Source organism: Halichoeres trimaculatus, unplaced genomic scaffold (assembly GCF_033239565.1).
Source record: "Halichoeres trimaculatus isolate MK-OKI-2021-1 unplaced genomic scaffold, fHalTri1.1 fHalTri1_scaffold_2, whole genome shotgun sequence".
Taxonomy (NCBI): Eukaryota; Metazoa; Chordata; class Actinopteri; order Labriformes; family Labridae; genus Halichoeres; species Halichoeres trimaculatus.
This window is the reverse complement of record NW_027437180.1, coordinates 29,889,354-29,904,383: the sequence shown is the minus strand read 5'-3', so window position 1 is coordinate 29,904,383 and position 15,030 is coordinate 29,889,354. Positions and strand designations below refer to the sequence as shown.

The window sequence follows — 15,030 nt, the reverse complement described above, 5'->3', positions numbered from 1 at the left end:
GAGAACTGCTGCAGGTATGGTAATGCCTCTGGTCCTGCCCTGTCCATGGCGCGCGTGACGCGCGCACACCACTTCAGGTTGACTCAACAATAACAACACGTTTAGGGCTAAATGCTGTACAGATGGTAGGAAATGTTGATGATGTAAACACTGTGATGCAGCACACAAAGAATTCACAGAGAAAGTCAGTACAATAACTAGCAATTAGGGTAATAATAGGATGGATCAGAATAAAGGTTTCTTAATTATCCTTTCATTTCTGTTTCACTAAAAAAGAGTAATGGTAAGTGTGCAGTCCATGTCTTTTGGAAAAGAAAAATGTAATGCCCTGCTGATGTGTTTGAAATGTGTGTGTAATAAGTGTTCCTGTTTGGGCAGGGTCCCCTCACGTATAATTGGTCCAGTTTTCCTGTTTTCTCCTCTTTCTCTGGACTTGTCACAGTTTTCCAAGAACTTCAAAACACGTCAGCGTTTGGCCCTAGCTTTGTGTTACTGCCATGGTAACACACAGGCACCGGGATGGTACAAAAAAGGGAAAGCCAGACGAGTCACCATGTGGCAGGGAAATACATGTAATCCACGGCTCGGCCTGCCAAGAGGGGGAGAGGATGATGCAGAAAATCCTGGCTGGCTAACTGAGCAGTCTGTTGTTGGCTGTTATACCGCTCCCAGCTGACAGAGGAGTCACAAGTGATTCACCCAATGGAGACCATGCCAGATTTTCAAAGGCGCAAAATCAGGAGTTTGAACACAAGCTTAGTCGAGGATGGGTTGGGCTCAATTCAAACTTATGTAAAGCCCTCAGACATTGTCTTTTTGAATAGTTCATATGTGCTGATTACATATCAGTAAAACATCCTTGCGAGGAAATAAAACAATGTTTCTTTGAGACAAAATCATACACTTTTGCCTGTTCATCTCCCTGTAAAATTATGCAACATTTGTAAGGAACATGCAATTGTGGAACATGCTACAGAGCTGAGTCTGTGAGTTAAGCTGATAAAAAAACTGACAAATCTTTTCTGCAGCATTTTTTTCTACTAACTGTTGTTCTGTGGATTTGATGATTGAAGTTTGAAGAAACAAAAGTCTATGGCCATATTATTCCTGCCAATGGCCTCCCATCTTTTTGTGCTGTTTTTAGTCATGCACTGCTGCAGTTGTGATACTGTAAGTAGAGGATTTTCCACTCAAAGTTTCAGGGTATGTTGAGGCTCACTTCACACATGTATGTGGCTAAAGCATGGTTAGGGGGTTTAATAATACCAAAAAAGAAAAAGTGAGCTCATAGAATGAGGAAGTCTTTAAACATGTAACGTAAATACAGGGAGAACGATAATACTTGTCTGTCAGAATCTGTGCAAAAGAGATTTAGAAAGAGATAAATGGGTAGATGAGAAGGGAAAAAGCAAAGGGAAGAAGAAGAGATGAAGAAAGATTACCAAACAAGGCCAAATCTCTGAGCCACAAAAACCCGACCACCCAGATGCTGCAGCCAAAACCACAACCCTGGTCTACCCTCATCTGAGACGGGTCAACAACCTCAACTCAGAGCTGAGGGGGGACCCACTCTCCAAGTTGTTTTGAGTTGATAAATACACAAAAACACCAGTGACTGTTGCTGAATGTGTGTGGTAAAGTGTGAGGGATCAGACGAGCAGACTGCCTCTGCTGCCAGTTTGCTTGGGGCCAAATGAGTGTCTCTTCAGAGTGTCTGCAATTTTCATTCATCAAAGCTTGTCAGAGTCAGGTGCTTGTTTGGCTTATGATTCAGATACAGATCAAATGCACACGAGTATAATGAGGGCTTTGGACAAAAGAGAGGAAACGGGGAGATGCAACAATGTTACAGACGGCAGACACAGGGGATTAAGGCTGCATTAGGTACAACTCATCCTGGGTAGAGGCATAAAGAAAACAATTTCACCTTTAGAGAAAATCATAAAGGTGGAGTTCCTCTGGATTATCTTAGCATTCAGCTTTTTATGTCTGTAACTCTCCTTAATTACCACCTAAAAGAAAATTTAACACATGCTCAAACTAAATGAACCACCAACATTTGAGTGTAATAAAAAGGGTCCTGAATGCCTCCATCAACCTGTTGCTTCTGGGTGAAGCTACTGTTGTGGGCTATAAACTTTACAGTGTCACCTCTGACCCTGACACACAGAGGAAAGAGGGAGGGGTAAGAAAAATGGCCTCAAAATGGAAACAAAAAGAGACCTGTTCAAAAGAAATTCCCCAGAAAGTAATGGATAATACCATGACAGTAACCAGGTATGAGAAATGACAGAGAAAAAGAAAAATGAGACAAAAGTCTACGGTTATTAACAGTCTTCCTGTGGACTTGCCTTGAGGCTCTAAGCTCCCCTCTTCTTCCATACCTAACCCCAAACAGCGGGGCCAGGTGAGGGTCAGCGGATGGATGTGTCAGTCCAACACACACATAATAACACCCAAGGCCGTGTCAACAAAGGCACAGAAAAGAGATAACCAAATGATGGGTCTGCAGAGGTCACAGTGGACATGCTGAAATAAAGATGAACACGCTAGATGTGTTGGGAAGGCTCTGAGCTACTTGACCTTTTAATTTACGACAAACAATGGCACAATGACTTGACAGATTATGAAGCAGCTTAAGGAGCTAAAAGCAAGCATTTATCTGGATATTGCAATGCTAATTTTAACATGTGTGTGATTATGTTTAAATCAGAGGCAAGCTTGAATTCTAAATTCGTCCAGTGACAAGAGTGTGCTGTCTGCCTTTCTCTGATGCAGTTTGAGATAATGAGTTTAACCGCTGTGTGAGAGACAGACAGAGAGGGTGAGTGAGACAGAGGAGGAGGGAAATATTTTTTTTCATAACAGGAATCTCCAGAAATAGCTCATCCATGGTTAGGGAGGATCAGCCCAATAAGACACTGATTAGAGATAGAGGGAGAAATAGAGAGTATATACTTACACACACAATGGTAGGGAGGAAGTGCAGGGAGACAGAGGCTTGGACCAGCACACACACAAACAAAGGAAGTGTGAAGCAGACAGTGGGCCAAATGCCTCGCCGACAGCCTCTCCGGGCTTTGATGGACTGACCACGATCACAATGGAGGCTGACACACACACTTACACAAACAATGGATTGGTGTCGTACTACCACATATTTTTCAACCAGGTGTCGAGTTTACAAAGACGAAGAGGTTGATGCTAGATAACATAATCATTTAGTTAAAGGTCCAATGAGAGTCTTTAAGTTCTACCAACAGCTCGGCTTAAAATATTGATGTTTATTGTCAAACAATAAAAGCCTTCTCTTCAAAACAAGACTGTAAATGAAGAAACTCGACCTCACTGACAACACCAGACACAGACAATTATTTCTCTAAAGGTACTTCAAGTGATACCTGTGAGGTATGACACTGACATCAAACACACATAATCACACACATGGTTTGAATTCACACCATCCCGTTAGCGTTTTATGACATTATCATCCAGACCACACAATCAAGTTCCTCGTAGGAGTCCGACACTGTTCAATGTTAAATGCTTATCTTAATTATGATAAGGTGTGTTACCTCGGCAACAAATTCCCTTTCTTTAAGTCCATAAAGAAGACACCCAAGAGGTCTGATGGGTACCTCATGTTGCAGTTGCATCACTGCAGCTCTGTCTCATCTGTTTGTCATCAGTCAGGAGGATTTTTTTCATAGTTCTTAGAACAGCTGGAGCCCACAGACATCTTTTTCATGTTAAGACAGAACTTGGTAATGAGGCTAGTTCTTAGAAAGCTTTTAGAAGCACTCTATCTTTTAGCCTCTAGATTAGTCGAACAAATGATAAATGGACATGTATTTATGAAGCACTAGTAATCACAGAGGCTGCCACAGTAAGGATCATTCGTATGAGCTGCTCTCATCCATACCAACTTCTACGCACTGCTGACCATGTCTACGAGGACGATGAGGCTTGTGACTGTAGAAGCTGGAGAGAAAATCCTGACCCTCCTATTGAGACAGTTATATATCTCCTCTAAAAAAATATTATGTTGTCATGAATCCAACAACGAACATTAAACCAGCAAGTACTGCTATGTCCGCCGTCTTAGTGTTGTGGGTTAAGTTGCTGCAATGACTTCCTGTTAGGGGTGTGAGTCCAAACCATGGGCATAGTGTCTGTGACATCACTCATCTGTCTCTGATGGAGCATTTTAAAGCCTATCAACGCTGGAAGCCACATTGGGAGTGCTTAACTCAAAAGGCTCTGAGCCCAATAACAGGAGTGCTGCCTGTCTGTCACTTGGTTAAAACCGAAAAAAACCCCACTTTAATATCCAGTCATGTATCTCGCTTATTTGTTGCTCTTCCAAACCATGGGCATAGTCTCTGTGACATCACTCATCTGTCTCTGATGGAGCGTTTTAAAGCTTATCAACGCTGGAAGCCACAATGAAAGTGCTTAACTCAAAAGGCTCTGAGCCCAATGACAGGAGTGCTGCCTGTCTGTCACTTGGTTGAAACTGAAAAAAAAAACCCACTTTCATATCCAGTCATGTATCATCGCTTATTTGTTGCTTGTTTCGTTGTTCTTTCTTTTGGTGTCAACCTGAGGCGAGTCTGATAAGGTCTGAATTACAAAAGCATTACTCCATCTAAAGGTTCTCCAAAAGTTAGTTTAAAATCTTGAAAAATCTCTGAACTGATGTATTCAAAGCTGTGACACACCATCATAAACAGCATGTCTACATTAAGCTGTAAACTATTAACTCTAAATACCAGGAGAGACTCAAATCATATGTGGCTACTTTTGTCTGAGGTAAATTCTTTTCACCCAGTGGACTGTAAATCTTTGAGCATGACCGACATCTTAAAGGAGTTAAACCACCATTTGCCTTTAAAGCACAACCATATGTGACTTCTGACCAACCTTGGCTTTGGCACAATGGCATAGAGAATTATGGGCCAACACTAATGTGTAAATGCTAATACTAACAGTGTGTAATAAAATACACACCTCATGTGTACTTTTAAAAGCATTAACACAAACTGAGTTAAATCAACTTTTGAAAATACTCTCTGTGGAGCTTTAGTAGCAGAGTTACGGGAGTATCTTAAACCAGCCGTTCTGTTTTTCTTTTTTAACGTATCCTGTGAAAGATGTTATTTTGACCAAAGCTCTGGCTCTCCAGGTAATCTGCAGACCAGCGGTCCTCTGATCACGATGAAGAACCCTCACATGCAAACAGCTTCAGATTAGAGCTCATGTTTTTCTTATTAGCCATGCAGATTAGTGATGGTTTGCTAAAGGCTGGCAGAGGAAGAGCACAACCAGAGGGCAAATGTTGGAGGTCTGGGAACAAGATAAGAAAGAATTTAAAGGCAAGAAAAATGATGTTATTGAGTTTAAAGATAGAGAGAGGTATGTGTAAGTCACACAACAAACAACAGCAGTGTCACAGGTGGTAAATGCAGTTAAAGCATTGTTTCTCTGCAGACCCTTGATGATTATTGTCATTAATCTCACAGCTGGGACTCAGAAATAACATTTTATGGCAAAGTGCAGATGTTAGTGGCTTGGAGTGAATGAACCAAGCTGGTCTGATTTATTTTGTATGAGTTTTAACACCAGAGAAGGGTCACAGAGTGTGTGTGACCACATTTTCTTAGAAAAGCGGGTAGTGGAGGTCTGCCTGGGAAACCAGCTGAATACTTGGGGAGTGGTTAATGATACCGACCATATGGCTGTGAGACAGAGCACACAGAGAACCAGAGCTGTGGTGCAATACCTGGGAATGCTAAATCATATCCAAATGGGGAAAAAATACTCTTCTGCTTTGAATGATTTTGTGCCTGATTCACCAAAGTTCACATGGAAAATAATCACAAAATCATTAACTCACCCAATCTTTGTCTATATATTTACAAAATTACAGAGTCAGCAGGCGTAGGTCTGGATTTGTTAGAATTGTTCTATTCAACTCTATACTTAATTCCCAAGTTGCACGACAAACTGTTACAATGGCAACCTACAGAAAAGTAAGTGCGAAACATATGGCAGCTCTCTCTTCTTTGTCTGTTTCTTGTAATTATTTAGTCTCTTTTTCATCATCTTTGTATTTGGAGAGGCTCATTACTTTGTGTGGCTCATTTGTTGGTCATAGACACCAAACTTTTTGTGTCTTCAGTGATATTTTTACTATTTTTGCTCCTGTGTTTGTCTGGAGATGCTACATGCAACCATGGCTGCATTCTACATGTGAACTCAGCTGTTTGCAGCCTGTAGCATGCCAATGCTAACTGGTGTAAGGCCTGATGTCTTCCCACAAGGTGAGGAGAAGGAGGTGAGGATGGCGTGCTGGTTCTCACATGTGAGCTACGAAGTGATGACATCAACCTGTCCTTCCATCCATCGTTATTGGGAACATAAAATCTATCTCCAACAAGATAGACAAGCTAGCCATGCTAACCCAGCAACAGAGGGAACACCAGAAGGCAGAGTAGCATCATGCTATTAAGATATGGCTAAGAGAGCTAACACTGGACACCAACGCCACATTGGAGGAACTTCACCTGCTGTGAGCAGACAGGATACAGGAAGGAGAGACTGAACAGAAACAGAAGCTCAGTCCTGGACCCTGTGGAGGTGGAGGCTGGCTGACTGGAGAATGATGGGCAAGCTGTCATCATCTATTTTTCTTATGGACCTTAGTTTTGTTTTATTGATTGCTGCTGTGACTCCTGAATTCCCCCTCAGGGATAAGTAAAGTATTTTCTATTCTTTATTATTCTATATTGCTATCAAACAATTGCTGATGGGTTTGCAGATTGGTATCCACCAAACTTTGAGCCTTGCCCGCCAGTATCCTTCATGTTTCACTTAATTTCTCCATAATGGCATAACATGCACTCTCTTAAATAGCATTTAGCATCCTATCTAGCCATTGGGCATCTTTTTGATTCTGCTCATAAATCTAAAAAGCCTCACTTACTCCAAGCTACATTGGACAACACATTCTCTGTGCTCAGAAAAAAACATCCAATCTAAACATCTAAAGCTCCATCTGCTGATGACAACCATGTGATATAAATAAAGGCACCAGAACAGCTACTAAATGGCCCGTGAGCTAAGATTGTTTTGTCAACAACATCTTCCCTGTTTTGATGGGTACCACATGTTTATCAGCCTTCTCTGCTCTGGTGTCGATTTTGACTCACTCCAGCTAAGGCAGGTTTGAAGCATCACTCTTGGCCTGAAATGTAACGGCATCAATCCCAAAGAATGTAATCTCAGTTGATATCATCTGGTGTGGTGATGAATTGTTCTGGATACAGATGGAGTTGGCATACGTCTGGAGAAGTAGGAATGGGTGTCAAATGTATGCCAGCTACCTTTCAGCACTAATGAATCATGGGGCCTTGGGTGCAAGATTTAAGGTTAGGAATGAGATGTCTCACCCTACAGCAAAACTGTGGAGGGTAAAGCGTGTATATATAAGAAACAAGGGTGTGAGTCGAGGTATCTTGGATGAGTTATGTACAGGTATTTGACATCAGGTTGAAAAAACGGGTACATAAATGTTTGTGTTTGTCGATGCATTCCCATTCATGCTCTGGTATTATCTTTTAAAGGTATGCCTGTGTGTTCTGCATCTGCACATCACACTGAGGTGTCTAATAACACCTCTGACAATAGAAAGTGCCGGACTCCCCCCACCTTCTGGAATTTCCTTTCCTGTTTTTGACTTTTGTCATGCAGTCCAACACAAACGGCGCAAAGACCAAATTCCAGAGTACCATATGTCTGTTCTGTCTCTCTGTGCAGAATCAGTCAGTGAGTAACGCAGGAAGTTGATGCTTTAGTCTTCCCTGCCCTGACCCGTGACCTCCTTTGAACCCCGACCTCTTAGAGAGCCACGTGACAAACCATGCAGGCATGCAGGATGTCATGACAAACACAAACCAGGTTCAGACGCTGGATTATCACTGATCCAGAGGCTCTTTTTGCAAAAAGTGCACCAAACAGGTTTGGATTTCACTGATTTCTTCCAGCTTCTGTTGTCCATGTCATATGTTTGATGATAAGATAGATAAGCAAGGGAGCTACTGCAGATCAAAGCGAATGAGATGAAGCACAGACGACTCATGACAAATCCTACACCAAAGCCCAGGACATGACAAATGCCTTGGATCAGTTTTTATTCTGTTGTTTTTTCATCCAAGAGAATTTTGTTAGCACTTAAAAAGCAGTGTTTCCCAGTTGTTATGCTCTACACACCAAGGTGATAAATCTTATCACCTGAGACCTATTTTTGAACTGTTAAAAACACGTTTTCTGATCAAGACAAGACGCTACTGTTACATTTGAGTGTTGACTCAAAAAACAGTGCAGGTGTGCTTCAAGTGATTACAGGACTTCTCTTCCTCCAGGTAAAGCAGCAGATCATTTGTTTGCAGCTTATTTTCTGCCCTTCAGCCGTGGGCGGAAAAAAGGGCAGAAACTTGACAGACATCAGCCAATATTAACTCATTCCTCGTGTGACAACCCTGACCTACTAAACCAGAGATCTGTGTGAGGCTCACAAGACAAACGCCTGACACGTGTATGAATTACAGATATTCCAGCATAAACAGATTTTTATGTGTCCCTGTGAAAAAATGTGACCTGTTTGCATGACCAACATATTTTTAAGGTAGCCTTTTGCAAACACTTACCAACAAAGAAGGTATTTTATAAGATTATGAAGGGCCTTACTTCAGCTAGAAAATCTAAATGTTTGTCTTTATGAACAGCTGACCTAAATTCTCAGAGCAGGAATCTGAGGAATCTTGTGTATTAAGCCAAATATAAATAAGCAGGAGGAAGTTGGTGCGTATGTTTAGCTGTGTCAGGAGGAGGCAACAACCCTGTAGGTACTCAGTGGACAGAAACTTTGATGTGGTTGTGACCTGCTTCTTCTCCTTGTTTAAAGTTAATGAATTGAGCCTCAACATTATTTACCAAATCCTGAATTTTTGAGCTCCTGCGAGAAACTTTGTGCCAGTGACGATTTTGGCGATCCCAAATCAGTAAAAAGACTCCCTTTGCTGATTTTGTCTTTTAAATACAAAAAATGTTTTAATCTAAAAAAAAATCACTTATTGAGAATCTAAGACACAGAAAACATCTGTTTTAGTTAATGAATTTGAAAAAAAAAGAAACTTACACCAACAATTTAAGCATTTTAAGTGACTGTATGGAAATATTCTGTCTTATACTGATTATTTTGTTTGCCTTTTTATATATTCCAATTTAGGGTTTCATTACCAGAGAGGCAGAAACAGCAAAAGATACAAAATTTAATTTTTATCTTTATTTCTAAAACCATATTCTGTATTTTGTATCTTTACTGCCAAGATGAAATGACTGACATGCTGACTGAGACATTTATGAGTTTAAATAACTTCTCCTGTTTTGGACTCTATGTATCCAGCGCCTGCTTGTCTGATTGTTTAGTAACCTGTTAACACTTGATGTTGTTAGCCCTGATGTCTCAAACCCTCAGTGGCGCTCTTTCACTGTCTGTCCTGGATATGGTCACATTCAGTTTATTTACTTAAGGAGCTAATGGACAGCGCTGATGCGTATGAGGGCAGGGACTTTTAGTGATGAACAGGATCTGACTCCCCCCCAGTCCCCCTGCTCCTCACTGGTCCCATGGGGATGATAGCTCAGCTCAGAGTAACAGGGGAGACTAATAATGTCCAGCTGGTGGTTGGCAGCAGTGACAGAACCTCCATATGCCTAACAGATTGGACTCTGGCTCTGATGACGATTTTTTCTAATCTGTTTACCCCCTCATCTTTCCTGGAATGAGCAAAAAGGTGTTTTTTCTGTCCCTAGAAATAAGCAGAAATTTAAAGACTGTTTAAACTTTTTTTTTTAAACATGACAGTATACAGTTTGGATAAACTGATCAACAAAGTTCTTCCAACTCAGACTATCCATTCAAATGTGTGTATCAGCTTCATTTCATCAAGAACACATGGGGATGTTGTTTTCTTTAAGGGATGATACAAAAACATCTCACTTGTGGTTTTGGAGGCAAAGCTCAGCTGTCAGCCAGATCATTTCAAGCAATTCTTGAAGAGACAATGAAAATGTGAACTTCATTTTAAAATAACCGGAATTATATGAACTTAGCACAAAGGGAAAGCCATTTGTGTTACATCAACTTTTCATTTGTTGTAACAATGCTTCTTGATAAAAAAAATCTTATCCTATTAGAAACTGTTTTTCCCCTTTAAATGATACCACATTTGGAAGGAATATACATTTTTGGGATGAGCAGCACAGCTAAGGAAGTGGAACGTGGCCAAGAAAAATTTGCCAAATCCTTTCTGCCGATGCCAAACAGCTCATTCTGCCAATAACTCTTTCTTGTTTTTAGCTTCTGGTACCCCTAGTGAAGCCTCACTGTAACCTTGATGTCTGTATCTCATCCCAAAAATGCATGATCTTTATAAATGTGACACCATAAATAGCCAAACACAAATTTCCTTATGGAATGTGTTAAGTTAATGTAAAAAAATGCTAGATTCCACTGACTTAATCCTCCATTAAATCTGTATTTGATACAGTATATTTAAAGGTATGAACATCCTTCAGTTTAGAGCCTGAAATAATTGTTCCCATTTCCTCAAATGACAAAAGTATATATAATGTTTTGTCATTTGATTTCAAAGTGAAATCATGCGATTTCACGTGACAAACAACTGTAACTTTTACAAACAATGAGCCTTTCTCTTTAAAAACAACCCATCCTTGTGACTCTGATAGATGGTAGATATGGACACAGTGTGATCAAATCAGGTCATTCTCTAAAGGGGAAATAAAAGAAATGTTTCAAACAACAAAAAAAACAACAACCCCCCCCCCAGCACTTACAGTGCTTTAAGTCTTGAAGGTAATGATGCCAACAAAAGGCTAGCAAAGGGGCTGCTGGGTCACTGTTTTGCCTTTATTCACCCACACGTTTTGAACTCAATCCCTAGAACTGTCATGCTCATATGAAGTCTTTGCCGTATCCAGCTCACGTTTCAGTGCTTTCACATTACTAAGAGCAACACACGTGGTTTACATGACACCTATAATGACTGTGCTGAAAGTCATGCTTAGAGAAAAACACCCTAACATGTTTACCATTCATTATGTTTCATATGACATGAAAGGAAAGGGCAAGAGGCACGCACAGGAATCTGTTAGAAAAATCACTATAGGAACAACGTCACTCCAGGCAAAACTGAACAAACCCTCATTCTCAAAACATTCCCAGAATGCCTTGTTCAGGAGGTTTCAATCCTGCTGCTTTGTTGGGCAAACAATGCATGGAAAATATTGTGTTGGAGGAGTGGATGGCAGACCTGTCAGGGCATTCAGACCAAGAAGTGCTGGACCCACCTCATGTCCACTGACCCTGACCTCAACCACACACGCACACACAAAGACATTAAGTCATCAGAGTGTCACTTACCCCACATGCTAATGCTAAGCGCTCCAATGCTTGCATTAGCAGCAGCTGTAAGGAGTTAAAGTGGAGGTCGTCCTGGACACGGAGGGTGACAACACTCACCCAGTGGCCTTGTGTTCATCTATTCATGGTGGCAAAGGGGTTACGATCCCTAAGTGACTACAAGGTGAAAGGTCACCTGCAACGCTACTCAGTCGGAAGGACAAACAGTCACTGAGTGCGTGTTCTGTCCAAAGACAGATTATGTTGGAGCTGCTCCGAGGTGGAAGTCCTGAGCATTACTTGTGATGAATAACGTTAGTGTTCTCCTTAAAACACTTCTTCTTTGAATTTCTTAGAAAATGCTTCAAAGGGCCAATCGGGAGCCTCAAGGTATTCATAATTCTTTCGCAGAAGTTCATGGTGAGCTCCAATTCTTTTTACAGCTTCTAACTTCTAACAAACTCTTTCTCTCTTTTACCCAGAATGGATCACAATTCTGCTCATCTGCTAGTAACACATTGAATTAGCGGTAAAGGTTCAAATGAAGGGAGCTGTCAGGTATTTCCAAGTATTCCTGAACACAACGACAAATGCAGACTTGGGATTATTAGGGGATGCAAATAGACATCAATAGTGTGTTAAAAACAAGTGTGTGAATAGACATGCAAGTGTGACTTTGACTCCATGAATATGCTGGTGTATTTAATGTAAATGGTAATCTGTTCATTTACTCTAAGGCTGAATGGCTGATGACAGTGTCAACATCCCAAACATGGATTCCCAAGCTGTAATGGACAAATTCTGTCAACTGCTTTTCTTTACCCGATATGGCATCTGCCACTTCATTTTTAGTGACAGTATTGATGTTTTGTACTGCTAACTTAAACTTCTCTGGCCTATTTGTTCTTCATTTGCTTTTCAAACAATTCCAAGCTTTTCCAACTCAAATGGGTCATGTGCAGTCTTGTGATCCACACAAATCAAAAATGATATCTCCCAAGAAAAGATACCAATCTCCATAAATATTTGGGTTATAAAGTGGCCTTTCTCTTTCAGATTATACAATCTAGCTCAAAGATCTGGCTGGGAGGCCAGTGAAATGCTCAAAGAACAGCTGAATGGTAACAATCAGAGGGTGGCAACAGGGAAGACAAATGAATAAATAGGTCACTGCTTATGTGTTTCAGTAAGGTTTGAAAGTGACTGGTATACAGGTTAACAAGTAGTTCAACAGTACTGTTGATGTTGCATGTTGTACCGGTAAAGCAAAAGCTAATTATGTAAGACATTTGAGTTGTTTCACTTCACTGTGGGTCTTTTCTAATCATCAATCGCCCAAACTCCATCATGACTGGATGTTCAAAAACGGAAAAAAGTTGTCCCCAAATGGCATTTATAGGGTCAAAAATACCAACAAGAGCAACAGGATTAACTTAAATCCCCTCGTGGATTGGCTGAGTAAATTAAAGATGGATGACCCACTGAGACCTGCATGAGCTGCGAAAAGCAGCAGACACACAGGAAATGAAGTCCCAGCAGATAGTAAACAAACAGCATACCATGAGATCAGCAACCCAAGAGGCCGTCAAGTAACCAGAGATGAGACCATTTTAATGGTGCTCTTAAACTTGTTGTTAGTACCCATCTGGAAAAGATTCTCTGGGAAGCGGCTGTTTTACGACTAATGACCAGTGACGAGTCGTCACGCCATCGTTTTCCTCTGGTCTCACATCATAAGTTTTGGGGGACTCTGCATTGCTGGCATGACAGGTACTTAAAGTGAGCTTTTGAGAAATTGACTGCCTCGCAAACCAGCTGTAACACTCTGATATCTCGCTGGCCTTGAATGCTCAACAGTTCTTTGATGTTGTCTTCTGACGTCTGCCTGGTATCTCTCTTCATATTTCACAGTTGGTAGGGCTCAATAATGCACACTCACACTCTCTGAGGGTTTTACCCTAAGTGAATTTATCATTTAAAAATGTAAAGTGTGAACAAAATGTAGCTCAGAGGCACCACTAAAACTTTGGCTTTGTGGTGTTCTTGTTGTTCCACAATGCCGCGCTTTCTATGTTTTCTTATGTTTCCCCAAGTGGTGCTCTTTGTCTATCAACGATTGCTGTGATTACTGTTGAATTGTAGATCTATTTTGACAGAAATAATATAGCAGTTTGTGATCTGTTTTCTGTGTGACAATCATTGATAAGGGTGCATTGATAAGGCTGCTTTTTAAAAGTCTTTTAGAGAAATTATTATAAATTCAGTTTCATAACAGCTAAAAATGCCTCACGATCTGATGCACATGATTGCATACTTCTCATGCACACACATGTTATTACAACACCAAGTGTTTTATTTCAGCTCTTTACTGCTTTTTTAATTGCTACGTGCTTTTTCCCAGGTGTGGCAACCCTCCATGTGCTCCCTTCATATTCAATCAGTTTTACTTCATGCAGTCTCAAGCCATGATTCATTACACCACAAATTGTCTCACACCACTGAGTCATGTACCCTTTCCTTTTTAGACTTGAAGGCCTTATGAGGATTTTCTAAAAGATATTGCAAAAGGCTCCTTTCTAGATATATGCCTGATTGTAATCCACACTTTAAAATTAGGTCTCTATGACAACACCACATCGGCTGACGAAGTTTAGCAGTGAAAAGATGCATCTGTGTTTTTCTCTGCTGAAAACGATTTCTGTGACTCATTTTGTAGTGATGGTGGACACTGGAGCCTAACTGAAAAGGGACCAACGCAGAGGAAAGCTACATGGGAGAATGATATAGCCTGAGCTAAAGGCTAAAACAGGGACTAAGCTGTTTGTGATAATGATAATTCCAACCCACATGCAGCAGTTATTCTGCAGTGGCCTGTTCAAACTTGAGAGTCTATCAATGAAATGAAGCGTGAGGTTACGTTAGCTCTGCTTGGTAGATGACTGGCAGGACATAGCTAACCAGGTTTAACTAATGTTACACATTACAGACATGTCTTAGAGCACCAGGCTGTCAGCTGCACTACATATAGATTGCCTTCTAAACTACATACAAACTGACAGTGGTTGTTTGTTGTTACATTAGCCTACAAAGCTAAAGCTATGTGGCCGGCACTATGTTTGCTTGCTGTCAAATTTCAAACTACAGTGCTACGTAACTGTACTGATAAATACCTTACCTTGGTGAATTGTATGTAGTAAAAAGTTATCTCGAACAAAGAATTTTTTTTTCGATCCAACCTGCATTTAGTTCTAAAACAAACACACATCTCACTAAAAGTAATTTACAATAGTGAGCCTGAGGCTCTGGGCCAGAAAGTAGCCAGGCAGTCCAATTAAAACAGATCCTTCTCATAGCAACTTTACGATTTTTTTCTTTTTCTCATATGTAGAAAAGCTATCATTATCTGCAGATATTCATAAGTATGTATTGTCAAATTATTTAATACGTTTTGTTTTTCCTACTCCCACCAATCATCTGTTTCTCCTTCTTCGACCTGTAATCACCAGTACAAGACTCCCATCTCAAAACATCACCACCAATCATCA

General features: G+C 40.7%; 1 protein-coding gene across 3 annotated transcripts in view; it reads right to left on the bottom strand.

Annotated features, from left to right (window-relative positions):
• Nucleotides 1-15,030, bottom strand: part of dlc1 (DLC1 Rho GTPase activating protein) — a 90,082-nt gene that overhangs the window by 22,451 nt on the left and 52,601 nt on the right. The gene's annotated exons all lie outside the window — the stretch shown is intronic.